Genomic DNA, 17,666 nt, shown 5'->3' with positions numbered 1-17,666 from the left:
TGGTGGCGCCCCGCAAATATCCAATTTTATACGAGCTTTAGTCTTTAGTTATATATTTTTAAGTTAAATATGCCTAATTGTTGCAATAAAAAATAAAGAAAAAATATGAAAAATAAATAAATAAAAATAAAAGTAAAAGTGAAAAAATTATGTAATGAAAAATGCCAAAGAAGCATTCTCAAAAATAGAAAAAGAGGCCAAAGTGCACATACTAGACGAGGCTTAGAGTTTACATGTTACCAAGGGGATGGTGACTCTGAGGACACACTATTGGGACTCGAAAGTTTTTAGTCAATAAATATTTTCTTAGAGAATATATAGGACAAAGTCCAATAATATTTAGGACATGCTCGTATGACCTCACTTGACCTATCATCCTTAATTCCATCTAAGTGTATTTTCTTCTTACAATTAAGGGGTTCTTATCTTACGGTGATATGTTGAACCAGTTTGCTTCAACTCAATTTTTAATTATATTTACTATGCTTGAGATGGGGTAGGTGGATCTTAACTCTAAAGGTGTGAGACCCATAGGTTTTTGATATAACTTAAACTTAAATTGTTAAACGTGCTTGGGGGCTTGATAGGCTGGTGGCTGGGTTTAAGTGGACAAAAATATCATAATCGCAGTTTTTGCGTTTATCTGAGCTTTAAGATAACCTATATGTTTCTAAGACCAATTTTTCGATTCTGATTCCATTACAAATATCTTTTCCAGGGACGAAAAAGGTTCAAGTGTGGGGATATTTGATAAGGTATAAAATATACATATGATTATATAAATATTTCCAACACTTTTTAGTACTTTGAGTTAGGTTTCTGTTGAATATTTTTCTATTTAGCTCATATTTGAATTTTAAAGGTTTCAAGTAAATATAAGCTTAAAATAATAAATTAATAATAATAATAATTAATAACGATAAAATATGTAAATTATGTTAACCTAAAATGCATATTAATTGATTTGTTTTGAGAATTAAAAAAAGTGAACGCTTTATACGTAATTCACATTAAAATGAGTCGTTGAAATAAATTGAATTTAATATTCATTTATTTGTTTTGTGAATTGGTAGAAGATTCCACGTGATGATTGGACTTGGAGTTAAGTACTACTCAAGATAATTGTAAAAGGATCAAACAAAATTATGATATCAGCCTGTGAAGCAAAACAAATTAAAAGGGCCACACTAATTGGTTTTGGACTCTAAAGTCGGATCGATCGAAGGGCTAAAGTGGGCCATGAATAAAGAAAAAGTATTTGGAGTCAGTGGAGGGATACAATTTATGGACAGCGAATATTATAAAAGATTGAGAGCCGCAAGTTTTGAGGGGGAACGGCAGATTGGAGGCCGCCAGAAAGAGACTCTCCATTGTAAAAGAAAGAAAAAAGAAAAGAGATAGCAAGTCCTTGGTTTGAGTAGAGAGCGTTTTGGTTCAACAGCTACTCATCCAAATATTATTACTACTCGGTTTGAATTTATTATTTTCGTCATGAGTTTATTGTTTGAACCTATTTATTATCTTTTGGTCTTGAGTATGGTTGTTGGCTAAACCCCTAGACCACCTAGGTTTATGATGAACTTTTGTTGATGTTGGATTTTAGTTTGGATTTTGCTTTTGTTATGGTTTATGATTAAGTAAGAGGTTTCTTGTTATTTATTCGATGCATATGTGTGCTTAGGATTGTTTGACGAGTTTTATTGTTTCATAGTTTCCTTGGTGATTGTCTGTCATATTGTTGGGCTATATTTTGTGGTTTATGCTTGTATTTTTGGACTTAGGTTAGGTGTGTTATGTAAGCCGAGAACCTTATGGTTCTCGGTGGGCTTTGGGCTTTTGTTGGGCTGGTATGTTGGCTACCCTATTTATAGATATCTTGTATAGGGTTTAGGTGGTGGACGTATATGTGATTTTGGCCGTCTAGTATCATAGATACATTAGACGAGTATTGTAAACATTATGCTTAAGCACCCGGCGTTAATCATAACGTGTGTTTTGAAGCAATCCTTTGTGTTCTTTATAATTACTCTTGTATCATCTTGTGTTGGATTTCCGCACCAACGTTAAGATCAGTTGATATCATATTGAAAGATCCTTCACGGGACTTACACTTGGTATCAGAGCCTTAGACCTATTCAGGCTCGTTATTGTGATATCAACGGATTCAAGAGTTATTCGTTTGGTGGTGTTTGGTGATTCTCCAGCGAGTTCACCAATCGGAGAAGAAAAGAGTTTTATTTTGGATAGAGATTTGGCTAATCTGGAAACAAATTGGAATCCCGTAATTCACGGAATTCAGTCGGCTGCTAATCTTATTCCATAATTCAGTTCTCGGGTGATTTTGGCAGTTCTCGGCCTCTAAACAAGGGTTTTCAGTGTAACATCAGTGTCTTCGGTCAAGAAATAGTGTTCTCGGTGATTATCGGTCAAATCTTGAAGTTTTCGGTCAACATTTGTAGTTTTCGGCTGAAGTTTGTGGCATTCGGTTGAAGTTTGTTTTCAGTCGGAAACTGAACAAAGAACCTAGTTGGACCTGATTAATAAAGTTTTTATAAAATGGAACAGTTAACCAACAGTAATGTGTCATCAAATGCCTCACTTCATCAAGAACTAGATTCCATAATGGGGACGACCACTCGTGTGCCTCGTTTACTGTCACATGAGGGATTCAGTGAGTGGAAATTTCGATTCGAGAAGTATGTTAAGATGAAAGATGCTAAGATCTAGAGAAGCATAGTTAGGGGACCCCAAATCATCACATATCAACGTGAGAATTCAACTGAAGTTGTTGTGAAGCCTGCTGCAATGTATGATGATGATGATCTTGCTAAAGTTGAAGAGGATAAAAGGGCCCTATCAACCATAACTATGGCTCTCTCACCTGAGATTGCTTTAAGTTTTAGAGAACTTCAATCTGCTAAGGAGTTGTGGGAGGCGTTAATTGAAGTATATGAAGGAAATGAAGACATGAAGAGAAGTCGCCCAGATTTGCTGCGACAGAAATTCAATATGTTCAATCGTGTGTTGGGAGAATCGCTGGAAACACAACTTCAAAGATTCATTGCTCTTGTGACTGAGATGAGATCCGCAAGCATCTATTTGGCAACATCTGAGATAAACAACAAGTTGGTTAACTCATTGCCCAAAAGCTGGGATATGAATGTTGCGGTTATCAAGAAGACTAAAGATCTCAACAGGATGTCTATCTCTGAGATGATGGCCACCATAAAGGCATTTGACATGGATGACAAGCAACATGCAATAAACCATGCAAACTCCTACAGTGTTGCTGGTTACAACCTCGCTTCCAACAATGCCCTCATCTCACAAGACAGCCTGTCCATGTTTAAAACCACTCAGCAACTTCCACCTCAAGGAAACTTCCAAATGTTCAAGTCCACTCAGAGCCAACCGTCCTTCATTCTATCTCAACCAGCTCCAGTTTTATTCTCTAAACAATGTAGTCAATCTCAATCATCCGGTGCTGTTCCAAATTAGAATTCCAGTCAGATTTCCTCTATCCCATAGAAAACTCAAGAGAACATAGCTTTAATGGCGGGATTCATGAACTGCTACAATGCATTCCTGGCTGGAGATTTGGTTCAACCTGTTGTTGCTGCTGAGCTTGATCAAATCCATCCAGATGATGTTGAAGAAATGGATATCTCTTGGTAAATCGCCATGGCAGTGTTTCGGGCTAAGAAGTTCACTCAGAGAACGGGAAGGAACAATTGGAACAGGCCAAACAACCAATAGGTGGGTTTTAACAAGGATACTCTGAGATGCTACAACTGTCACGAGCCGAGTCATTTTGCTCGTGAATGTACCAACCCAGCAAAGCAAGGAAATACCGAAAGAGTGCTGGTTCTAGTGGGAAATGGTGAAAGAGGTTTGGTGGCTCAGCAATTTTCTTGGGATGATCAAATGGCTGCTCTCAACATTAGCAATCAGACTGCCAATTACGCTCACGTTGAGAAAGCTGAGGAAGAACATGCTGCTGAGGAGCAGATCAGGGAACTTCAATTTGCGTTCATGGCCTTCACTTCTTCCAGCTCAATTGAGGTAAATTTTCAACCATGCTTTCAAGATTGTGTTGACAAAATTAATTTATACAAACTCCACAATGATAACTTTCTTAGAGATATGGAGAGAGTGAAATCTGAAAACTTTAAACTTAAAAAAAATGATAAAGCCTTTTTAGATAAAATTGAAGCAAATCAAAAGTATTTCTCTAAGCTTAAATCTAAATTCAGCATAAAGTGTTGCCACCATCTAGATGCCAAGTAGGAGATTACTGAGTCAACCGCAAAACTGGAAGCCTCCAAAATTGAAATTTTGAATTTAACTGCTAAATTTGAAAGAGCTGAGCTTGATTTAAAAAAAATTCGAGGGTTCCAGTAAAATAGTTAGCTCAATGATTGATAATCAGCTATGGTGGAAAGAAAATGAAGGTAGGGGTATAGGTTATAGTCAGGTACCCCCACCTTAAAATAACAACTAAGTTCAACTTCCTGTCACCAAAGAACAGGAAGTAAAGGTACAGGGCATGAAGAACGGTAAACAAGATAAGAATGACAAGTCTGATCTTGTGAATATATAGATGTATCCACTTCAGGAGTGAACGATTCTAACGTGTTTACTTCATGTGTAGAGAAAGTAGTTGTTGAGGGTTGGACTGATGAGGATGATGACTCTTGTGTTTCATTTAATAAAGACATTAACTCTATGTTTCTTTAAAACTGCCTGTTTTGAAGTTTGTTATGTCGTCGGTTTGTGTGGGCTCTAGTGTTAAGAGCAAAGACAATTGGGTGGTTGATTCTGTTAAAACTGTGAAATCTGATGATGTGAGTTTTGATAAGAAAACTAAAAATAAAAGTTTAACTAAAAACTGCTCACCACCCAAGTTCATTAAAGAGGGATGCTCAAATGAACAAAAGGGGATCGAGCCAAACATTGTGTCAAACAATAAATATCAAGCTAAACGTACTGACCCACACAATAGGTCAAAAGAAAAGGTTCACCATAATGACTTTTATGTAAAACGTCAAACTTGTTTTAACTGTGGGGTTCCTGGTCATATTGCTAGAAACTGTCCACACCGTCCATACGTACCTTACTATGGATTTTACCAGAGGAATATGCCTTGTGATACCTATCGACGAAATTTTTGGTATCACAAGGCAAATCCTTCTAACGGTGATTGGAACAGGAACAAAACTGGTAGGTTTAGTCCTCATCAGACCAAGCCTAACATGTCTAGTAAAAGGAATAGAAACTATGTTTCTACTTCGAAAATGAACTCGATTTCTAAGCCTCGACCTGTCGGGAGAACAAATTCATTTGTTCCCTCTACACGCAAACCGGAGATTAAACCATCCATTCGTACAAACAACATTAAATCTTTCAATGGTAAATATAAATGGATGCCTAAGTCTCCGGTAGAGAAGGTTTCTTCTTCCATTCTAGATAATCGAGAAGATATGTCATGGCAGCTCGTAACCAGGATAGACAAGTCAGGAGTACCCAGTGTCACTATGGACTGGGTGGCAAAATCTAATTAATCCCGCACTTTGTGCAGGAGCAGCTATGGAGGAATATCATCAGACCTTGGTATGTTGATAGTGGCTGTTCCAGGCACATGACAGGAGACATTTCCCAGCTACACGACATTCAAACTTTTAATGGTGGGTATCTGTCCTTTGCGGGTGGAGAAAAAGGGAAGAACACACAGAAGGGTACTGTAAGCAACGGTGTTTTGAAATTTGAGAGTGTTAGTTTTGTTCCAGAGCTGAAGCATAGTTTGTTGAGCGTGTCACAAATCTGTGATAAAGGGTTTTCAACTCACTTTACTAAAAGGGAGTGTTTGATTTTGAAACCGAGTATCATTATACCTGAAGACTGGATTCTTGTTCAATCTCAAAGAAAAGATAATGCTTACGTGATCGACATGAACAAAAATGTTCCTGATGAAATAACCTGTTTGTTCTCAAAAGTGTCTGAACATAATGCAATGCTCTGGCATCGTCGTCTAGGTCATGATAATATGAAAAATCTGAATCGTCTTGCTAAAAATGATTTGGTACGTGGATTACCCGTTAAAGATTTTGTTACCATTGAAAAATGTGTGGCCTATGCTCTGGGCAAGTATCATCGAAAATCTCACAAGCCAAAACTGATTAATACCATCTCATTAGTTTTTCAGCTATTGCATATGGATCTTTTTGGTCCAGTTCATGTCTTAAGTCTTTCTCGCAGCTCTTATTGTTTGGTTATCACTGATGATTACTTATGTTTTACTTGGGTATTTTTCTTGTCGAATAAGAGTGAAACTGCAGAGCTGATCAAGAGGTTCGTGGTGCTGATGGAAAATCAGCTGAATCTGAAGCTGAAAGGAATTCATTGTGACAATGGTACGGAGTTCAAGAATGCTTCATTGAATTATTTTTGTTCAGAAAAGGGGGTGCTTCATCAGTACAGCTCAGCTCGGACACTACAACAGAATGGTGTGGCTGAAAGGAGAAACAGGACTCTTATCGAGGCAGCAAGGACCATGCTGTGTGACTCTAAATTGCCTCTGTTCTTCTGGGCTAAAGCCATCAACATGGCTTGCTATGTTCAAAATCGGGTGTTAATCAACAAATCAAAAATGAAAACTCCGTATGAGATTGTTTATGGTCATAAGCCTACTGTTGCACACTTCAGAGCCTTTGGTTGTCCTTGTACTCTACTGAATCTTGAGTCTACTCCGAAGTTTGGTGCCAAAGCTGATGATTGTTACTTTGTCGGGTATGCTGGTCACACCGCCTACAGACTCTACAATAAGTCAACTAAACAGATTCTTGAATCTTATGATGTTCGTTGGCTGGAAGAAAATGAGACTAATGCACGTGTTGGTCCGGATTGGCTGTTCGATTACAATGAACTCTTCAAGCCATTCAATTTAATTCCGGTCATCAACACAGAAACTTTGGGTGGTGCCATTGCAGATACTGAGAGAGAAGGTTCACATGCAGTATCTCACATATCTCTTCTGTTAGATGATGATGTCGCAGAATCACTTGGTGACAAACCACCTGCGTCCATCAGCCAATCGAAAGAAGTTACAGAAACCGTGCATATTCCAAACTCTTCAGTAAATGATTCAGGAGTTGAGGGAGAGAGTCCTATTCGTCAAATCTTCGGGAGCACTTTGTTTCCTGATTTCATTCCGAATGAATACGTTGCCAGCACTTCGTACTCACATAGTAAGGCAGTTTCTGGATGGAAGAATCCACTCATTGATATCAGTGAAGATCTATCTAACTTATCTCCTGTTGGAGATGTTCCCGAACAGCCAATTCCGACAAGAATCCAACGAGATCATCCTATTGAGAATGTTATCGGCTCTCTTGAAGCAGGTGTGTCCACCAGAAGTCAGACAGGACACATAAATAGTTGTTTGTTTTCTTGCTTCATCTCTCGGATTGAGCCAAAGTCGGTGGAAATGGCTTTTCAAGAACCAAGTTGGGTGGATGCCATGCACGAAGAGTTGAATCAGTTCGATAAGTTGAAAGTGTGGAAGTTAGTTGAACTGCCAGAGGGAAAGAAAGCACTAGATACAAGATGGGTTTTCCGAAACAAGCAAGATGAGACGGGAGTTATTGTTAGAAACAAGGCACGATTATTTGTTCGTGGTTTTCGTTAGGTTGAAGGGTTAGATTACACCGAAGTCTATGCTCCTGTAGCTAGACTTGAGGCCATTCGGATTTTTCTGGCCTATGTGTCTTTCATGGGATTCACGGTATATCAGATGGATGTTAAGACCGCATTTTTTCATGGTGAAGTTAAGGAAGAGATGTACGTGGATCAGCCACCGGGGTTTGTAGACCCTAAGAATCCTAATCATGTCTACAAGTTGGATAAAGCACAATATGGTCTTCACCAAGCCCCTCGGGCATGGTATGCTACGTTGACGGCACATCTTCTGGGACATGGTTATGAAAGGGGGACTATTTATCAAGCTTTGTTTCTTAAAACAGTCGGGAAAGATTTAATTCTGGTGCAGATTTATGTGGATGACATTATTTTCGGTTCTACCAGTGCTGCGCTGTGTTTAGAGTTTGAAGAGGTCATGAAGAAGAGGTTCGAGATGAGCTCGTTAGGGGAGATGACAACATTTCTAGGATTGCAGGTTCGTCAGAGCTCGACGGGAATTTTGCTGCATCAAGGAAAGTACGTTGAAGATATGCTTGCAAAATTTGAATTTCAAGATTCCAAGAGTGCCGCCACTCCAATGGCAGAAAGGCCTTTTTTGACATCTGATCCTGAAGGGAGTCCCGTAGATCAAACGTACTATCGATCGATGATCGGGTCTCTGATGTATCTCACCGCTAGTCGTCCAGACATCATGTTTGCAGTTTGTCAATGTGCTCGCTTCCAACCTAATCCTAAACTCAGAATATTTAGATATCTGAAGGGACAACTGAAGTTAGGTCTTTGGTATCCCAAAAACTCATAATTTGATCTTTATGCTTTTACTGATAGCAATTATGGTGGAGATGACATTGACAGGAAATCCACATCTGCCGGATGCTAGTTTCTAGGAGATCGTCTCATTTCATGGCAGTGCAAGAAACAACAAACGGTGTCCACTTCGAATGCCGAGGCGGAGTATGTTGCTGCATCAACTTGCCGTTCACAGGTTATCTGGATGCAACATCAATTGCTGTATTACGGTTTGGATTTTCTTAACCACTCCCATATTTTGTGATAATGATGCTGCTATTGCAATTGTTAAAAATCTCGTTCATCATTCGAAAACCAAGCACATTGACATCAAGGTCCACTTTATTCGTGACTGTTACGACCGGAAACTGATTCAACTTGAACAGGTCCACACTGATAATAATGTGGCGGACCTATTTACAAAACCGGTCGGAATAGCCAGATTTAATGTGCTTGTGGGATTTCTTAAGATGCTGCGTTTTGATGACTGAGTATTTTTTAGGTGTAAATTGTGTACATAAATTTTTTTGTGTGTCATAATTTCTGTACAAATTTAGGGGGAGAAAAAGAAAAATACAAAAAGAGTGTGTGTGTCAGTGTCTATTTAAAAATAAAAAATATAAAAAATAAAAATTTTGTTCCTTTGCTTAAAATCTTGCCGGCCACTCAAGTTCAACGACATATTTCATATGTTTGGTCCCATTATCAATGTTTGACTTTAGGGATAGCCATTAACCTTAGGACTGAAAGTGACCGGGACGACTAAACATTCAAAAAAATTTGGTTTTAATTTAACTATCCCTTTAAATTCCCTCACTGAAAGTTATGTTGGCCGCCTGAAGTTTGAAGGACACATTTTATTATGTGTTTGGTCCTATCGTCTACATGTAGATACATAGGATAGCCATTCACCTGAAAACTGAAGGCAGCTGGGGTGATTGAGTTTAAATCGTCTTCGGGATATCATCTGGGAAGTGATATTAATATTCATCTAAAAGCTTTTTAGAAGCTCAAAATATTTTCAAATGAATATTTATCCAACTTTTGAGAAATGATAGATAAATTGATTTTGTGTGCCTAACGTGTGAAGTTATTAGGCTAAAAGGCTTTTGAACAGTCATTGATGTGTATGGTAGCTTTCCATGATAATTAAAAGTTTGAAGTGATATAAACTAAATCTGCTAAACTTAGTGTGGAGAGTCATTTTGAAGATATTTGTATGTCCCTAGATATATCTCTCCGAATGATAGGCAAAAAAGCAATTACCCAGTCATACACGAGCCCGTTAGTGTCTTGATCGCCAAAAGGATTATATTTCATTTGTGTTAATATATATATATATATATATATATATATATATATATATATATAATTTTTCATAAAATTGTTTTCTAAAAACTTAAAGGGGTACCAGGGAACTACAGGGGCGGGTCATTCAAATAAGTCCTAAACATCCTGAATGTAAGGCTTGTAAGTCCGGATGGCATGTAAGTCCAACGTTCAACCTTAAAGCTTAAAATTACTTTGTATAGAGAAAAGTATTTTGATCAAGTACTAGGGGGTTGGAGTCAAATTGGGGTGATCTGAGGAAAGCCAAATACGCCTTGAGAATAGATAAGGGGCATCAGAGGTCCATAAGTGATGTCCATGTAAGCTTTATGCCTAATCGAATATAATCATATCACTGACGCAATGAAAATCATGAAACATTTACCTGCTTTCAACCTTTTCACTATGTCATAATGATGCTGAAAATGAATCATTGTGAAAGTACCTTAATCAATATGATTTCATGTTCGGATCTTTTCATAAAAAGGTGGTTCGTTTTTAAATAGCTGAAATTTGATCCCAATATATGTTGATTTTCTAAAGACTGGATAGGTAAATTTTGTTTTAGTTTAAGTTTTATTTTAATCTTCCTATTTTTAATTTTGTTTTTAACCTCATGTTTACTCGTGTCGAAACAAATGTCTTAAGAAATCGTTATCATATGAATTGGGTTATTTTTTTAAAAAATTGCACTGAGATATATTTTGTGTCTAAAAATAACTGTTCTCGGTTATACATGTTCTCGGTTATACACAAGTTCTCGGTTTATCTGTTCTCGGCTCATGTATGTTTACTGCTCAAATGAAGGCGTCTTGGGAGTTTAAAAGGCACTAATTACCATTGATTTATTACTCCTGATTTGTGTGTCTTCTAATAACTTCTAAAATCTTCCCACATCATATCTATCAAGTTCTCTCTCATCTATTCACCGCCATCAAGTCTTTTCTTGTTCCCTCAAATTTTTTTTGAGCGACATCATTGCAAGGTACAGTACATCTCACTTGAGTACTTATATAATTAGTAAGGATGAATGATTTATTGTGATTGGAATATTGGATACAATCGGTTCATGAGTTCGGTAAGCTGGTTCATTTTTCTCTTCATGAAGTTACTGAAAGTTGTGTTAGTTGTTATGTTACAGTTACAGGTTTGGTCTTCAATGGGATTGGTAATATGGAGATGGCAATGAATAGTGTTCTCAAGTTTTCGTTGTGGACTGATCAGATTCTTCTGATCAATAGAAGAGATCTTTGGCTCAAAGATGTTGTGAAGAATTCTCGGTCAAACCATGATCGAGGATTTGTTGGTTCTATCAAAGATACATCGTGTTTGACTTTTCTGAGTCAATCAAGTCTAATATTTGCTGCTATTTGTGATGATGAACATCATGTTTATCTATCATATATGGATAGTAGCATGACCTGTGCTGGATTACTAGCCAGGTTTTAAATAAAGGCCCTAAATAAGACACTGAACCTCCAAGTGTTTATTTAGAAGCCACAGTATATACACAGAAAGGCCTAAATGAAGATATAGATGTACACTGATCATCTACAGCAGAAGCAGTTTTGATCAAGCAGTAAACCAAGGGGGAGAATGTTGGGCTACATTTTGTTGTTTATGCTTGTATTTTTTGTGACATTTGTGACAAAACCGGATATATCTTAGTAATCGTTTATCGAATAAACGATTAACCGCTTATTGCGTAGCGAAGCAAACGATTAACCGAACGAGTATGGTTAAGACCCAGGTGTCCTGAAGGGCCATCTATAAGTGATATATATCTATTATAAGCCAACATATTGATATTAAGGCCTTAGTTAGATAGTAAACTTGTTAAACGAAAACATGCTTGTTTAACTACCCGCTATGGATTTAAACGCGAAAGGTAGTTCCGAAACAAGCATTGTATCATTCGTTAAGCCGAAAAAGATCTACCAAACAATTTTTAAGGATGTTTTAAGCGATCCATGAAAATATTTTCGATTTTTACAAACAAATAGTATGTTTTTCTAAATTTACACAAAAATGGCCGAAAAACACTCGTTTTCGCACTGTTTGTCGTACCCGGTAGATTTTTCACACCAAGAACCAAACTCGAAATAAACTTGGACTCTAGATTTTATGTTCGGGCACGCAAAACGAGACTAATGGGCCAAAATTGGGCCCAAAGGGGCTCAAAAAGATCCTAGCTCGCCAAAGTGGAAAAATCACCACCTTAGACCTTTCTTTATACTTAAGCATTCCAAGTTAGATATTTTCCAAAAAAATCCAGATCTTGGAACCTGCTCTTGTTGTTCTTCAACAACACCATCCAAAACACAAGGTATACTACATGATTTTGATCAATTTTAACTTGTTTAAACATGGATTTTACATAAACATGAATCTTTGATTACCAAAAATTACTTCTAACCACGCAAAAACCCTAAAAATGGTCCAAAAACATATTTTGATCTTACACATGGTTAGGAATCTGAATTGATATTTTTATTGGCCATAAACGCGGATTAGAGGGTTTAAACGACGTTTTTACGGTTTAAAAGTTCGGTTTAGAGCCCTAACCGAAACCCTAACTTTCATGGCTGGTCTCTTGATGATACATGCTTGGTTTGTGATATAAGAACTTTAATTTGCTTATATAGAAGCACGAGAACCCAGAAATTGGATTAAGAGAGCGAAAACGGGCGAAAACCACAAAGGTAATGCCGAAACATTCGTTTACGGGTTGTTTAGAATAAGTTTGTGATGTGCATATTTTTAGGTCAGAAAATTTTGCAGGGACATCAGGGACCATATCATTGAGTCCCTGTTCAAATTTGGTAAATTTTCGAGTGTCCGAGAATATTTGGCGAATTTATTACCGAATTGGATCGTTTAATTGGGAAAAATAGTTAAAATACTTGAAAAATGATTAAATTTTGTGGGGAACTCAGGTTTGGTATATTTTGATCACATATAAAATTTGTGATCAATTGGAAAAGTCTAAAAGTGTTTTGTGCATATGCATTTGTATGAAATTTTATAACCGAATTTGGTCCGAAAAGAATACTAAACAAGCTTTTTACATTCTAGAATTGATAAAGATGATTTTTGGATATAATTTGAACATCCAGGAATTTTTGTGGAATTTTTGGAAATTGTTTGGGATAAACGGACGATTTTCAGGGGAAATATAGCTAATAAAATGAATTTTTATAAATTAATAAATCAGTAAATAATTCCAGAAATATCTTTATTAAAATATACATATTTTATTTTATAAGTGACTAAATTTTCATAATTTAATGATTAACAGTTAATTAATTATGCTAATTTGAAGATTAAGTAAATTCAATTCTGACAAAAACCGGCAAGTTCATGATTAACGAACCTGCGGGAATATCAGAATACCAAGAGTGATCAAAAGTTATATTTTTGGATTAACTAAGTAAAAACGAACTTTTATGAAAAGGCTGGACAATCTGGATAGATTGTGCGCGTTTCTTCTTAAATCAAACTGAATAAACGGAAACGGGCCCCGTAGCTAATCCGGGACCCCAATGTATGATATTTCTTTATAACTTAATCATTTGATCAACCAACACATTTACCCAAGCTTACATCCCCATAACTGTTTTCCAAATGCATAAACAAGCAACTTGGCCCAGGTGGTGAAACGAGAAAACTGAGCCAAGTTCGATTCTAAACAATTAGACATTGAACAACATCACAATCTAAGCCTACTGACACTTTCTAGGTGTAACAGCTATACCCAGATTAGCTATACAGCCCAGTCTAGTATGAGGATTAAAAAAATATTAAAATATTAATATTATTATTATATTAATTATAGGGACTAAGTGATAGCAAGGGAAACGAACCCCGAGCTGACCTCACACTGTGTGCCTACAAAACCGTGAGTTTCATGACCCCTCTTTTCAAATTGTTTACGAAATTTTTGGGGTGAAAATCCTAGTTACATACGTTATCTATCTAGAAATGGTTCAGGAAATAAATTACCTAAGCGTTTACACACAAAAAGTCCTTACAAACATAACGATTGATTACGTGCAAATGAATGGTGAATAGTGGTGTTGAATAACAAATTAAATGGATATGGCACGAATACCAAAACATAATGAAATTACGCGTGACAACACATTTATACAAATACGCTGTGTACTGTTAAACATAATGTGGTCTGTAATGGCCATGAGTGAATAAAGTGGTCTATAATGGCCATGGGTGAATAACGTGGTCTGTAATGGCCATGGGTGAATAACGTAGTCTGTAACGGCCATGGGGAATAACGTTGTCTGTGATGACCATGGGGCTATTGTGGGCTGAAGGGGAGCCACAATAGTAACAAACTAAAGTTGAGTATGGCCTATGAGCCAAGTTCTGCTGCAACTTATAAACTAAAGTTGAGTATAGCCTATGAGCCAAGTTCTGCTGCAACTTATAAACTAAAGTTGAGTATGGCCTATGAGCCAAGTTCTGCTGTAACTTATAAAGTTAAGTTGAGTATGACCTATAAGCCAAGTTCTGCTGCAACTTATTAAACGAACTAACTTGATTATAACATGAATGTTAAGAAAATAATGTGATTATGTGTATTGTGGGCGGATGGGGAGCCACAGTGTTTGGTGATACGTGATAAATACTATATGTGTATATGTGTCCATATACATGCTATGTGATTAGGCTTAGGAAATACTATGTGTAGAATATACTAATTATTTGGGTGTACACTATATAATGTTTGAGTTTACGTAGAATCATTGTGGGCGGAAGGGGGACCACAGTGGTTGATGTTAACGCGGAACCGTTGTGGGCGGAAGGGGGGCCACAGTGGTTGAGTTTATGTGGAACCGTTGTAGGAGGAAGGGGGTCCACAGTGGTTGGTTAAACACGGAAATTGGAAACACGTATTACGAACAAACAATCACGATTTTACCGAAATTTCGAATTCATATTATAAACTTACATGTGTGCATATGCACACACAAGGATACGGCTGTACATATTTATACAAACGTAAATACACATTTTTACATACGCGCGTACATACAAACTATGACTGTGTGGTACGCAGAACTGATTTCGTTAAACTTATGAAACTCACCAACTATTCGTAGTTGACCGTTTTCTAAACATGCTTTTCTGGTAATAAGAAAGGTGGAATGGATTGCTTATGTGTTTCGTGTTGGGATTGTGATCGATGCTATGAACATTCGAGTATGCAGTGAAGTAGTTAACGGACTAGTTTGATTGAATCACTTTGTTTGTAAAAGATGTTAGAATGATGTAATATATTGTAAATTAGTTAGTAATGTTTTCTTTATGAACAATGTATTTGATACCAGTTGTATCTGTTGCATTCTCATTTTACGCTTCCGCAGACCGCTCAACGGGGTGTGACATTTTTGGACATAGCTTAGGTGTGTTATTTAAGCCGAGAACCTTATGGTTCTCGGTGGGCTTTGGGCTTTTGTTGGGCTGGTATGTTGGCTACCCTATTTATAGATATCTTGTATAGGGTTTAGGTGGTGGACGTATATGTGATTTTGGCCGTCTAGTATCATGGATACATTAGACGAGTATTGTAAGCATTGTGCTTAAGCACCCGACGTTAATCATAACGTGTGTTTTGAAGCAATCCTTTGTGTTCTTTATAATTACTCTTGTATCATCTTGTGTTGGATTTTCGCACCAACGTTAAGATCAGTTGATATCATATTGAAAGATCCTCCACAGAACTTACCAACGTTAAGATCAGTTGATATCATCTACTTTCATTTATTTTCAGTTTTATTAATTTGTTTAATTTTAGTTTAAATCTTATTTCTTTAGTAAAACCCCTTAAATTAATAATAAAATAAATAGTCATGTCTGTAGTTGAGTCTAATTAGCTAGTAAACGTTATTTAAAGAGTCTTGTGGGTTCAATATCCGGACTCACTTAGCTGTACTAGAGTCGATCGGTTCACTTGCCGGTTAGTAGTTTAGTTAAGTTTAAGAGTCTAGAATTTATTACTTAGTGTCTAGATTAGCGTGTTTTTATATAACTACTTTTAGCATATCAAGTTTTTGGCGCCGTTGCCGGGGACTCTTGGCGATTGCGTTATTAGCTTTGATTAGACTTACTTGCTATATACGTGCTATTTGTATTTCGTTTTGTTTTTGAGTCATAGGAGTCAAATTATCCGTTTCTTTTATTTCTTTTGAGTCTAGTAAATATGTGTGAGAATTGTGGTGGACCCCATTTTACGCTTATATGTCCTCAATATGTGCGGTGTTTATCACATTATTATACTAACCCTCCTGTGTAGCCGCAACAAATTTTTTTGCAGATAGATTTGTATCAACAGCCTCAGCAAAATCAGGGTCAATTTGATGGTCGATATTCTGATAACAACCCTGTTGAGAATGGTTTGTCCGAGAGTAGTATGAAGAATTTAGAGAATATGATGGCTCAATATCTGGCTTCAGATTCCCAACAGAAGTTAGCCGAGCATGATATCATCTTGGAAAATCGGCAGAGCATTATTACAGATCTCCAACGTACATTAGAGAGCATTACTAGTAGATTGAACGAAGAAAAGGAAGAAGAAAAGAGATTAAAGTTATTGGAATATGTGAACGAGTCAGATGAAGAGATCATGCAAGTAACGAAGACGAAAATGGACGATGAAGTCCCACCTCCAGTTCCACAGGGGACTATTGCTAATTACTGGAGTGACTCTGATGATGAAATAGATGAAGAAGAGTGGGCTGCTTATCAAAGGTCGTTAGTGAAGAAAGAAGAGATAGAGGAGGAAGTGGATTTGGGAAATTCACTTGAGTTGATGTTTGGTGTTCAAGAAGAGATGGAGGATGAAGTGGATTTAGGAGATTCACTTGATTTGACGTTTGGTGCTGAGGAAGAGGTTGAGAATAAGTTGTGTGATGATGATGAGTTTTTGTATTTGGAGTTAGAAGGGTTGCCTGAGTTGATGAGATAGGTGAGTTTGATTCTGAGGGTGACTTAGCATTTTTTGAATTCCTACTAGAAGATATAGAAGTGGTGGGAGTAGAAGAGCATCACAGCTGGCCCGTGGCACTTATAATAAATATCGCTTATAAATCAAAACCACGGGAGAAGGCGAAGAGAAGAACATCTGCAAACCGGAATTGTTTACAAGTCAGAAGATGGTCTACAGGAAAGAGGAAGCCATTGAAGTTCAAGAACGACCAGTCTTCTCGATACATGTCCTACATCCAGTTCATGCCAGGTAAGTTTAAATTTTGGTGGTCTGACCTGTTAAGAAGTTTTAAAGCATTTTTCAAATCCATCAAGAAAATTTCAGTGTTTAACAAGTACCGGGTGGAATTGAACGGGTTGGATAGGGTCCAGATCAAAGAGAAACCTCCTGATTAAGTTCAAGTGTGGGGAGGTTCCGCGGAGTTTGTTTAATTGTCGTGTCACTAACGTAGATTTTTGTAGTTCTTCTTTGTTTTTGTTTTTAAAGATTTGCAGGTTTTGAGCTAGAAAAATGACCCCCATGAAGTATAATGCAAAATTCAAGTGTGGGGATGGAGCAGCCAAACTGTATACTTTTATTATTTGCTGCTATTTATTCATGTTTTATATATTTGGGGATGGTCTGGTAAAATACTTAAGTGCTTAACATCTATCAAATTGATAAGATATTTTTAGATATTGTTTGTTGTTATGGCCGCTTCCGTTCGTGTTTGAGAAAAGGAGATACCGTTTGATGAGTATGTTCGGACGTGGGGGGCATTCATGGAAGAAGACTTTGACATCAAACTTCATGCGTATATTACCAGCTAAGTCTTTTCCATTATCTATCTTTCTTTTTTATTTTTATT

Source organism: Bidens hawaiensis, unplaced genomic scaffold, assembly GCF_021521415.1.
Source record: "Bidens hawaiensis isolate Kalapana, Puna unplaced genomic scaffold, B.hawaiensis_p1.1 tig00001299_1, whole genome shotgun sequence".
Lineage (NCBI taxonomy): Eukaryota > Viridiplantae > Streptophyta > Magnoliopsida > Asterales > Asteraceae > Bidens > Bidens hawaiensis.
Note: the sequence above shows the minus strand (reverse complement) of the source record.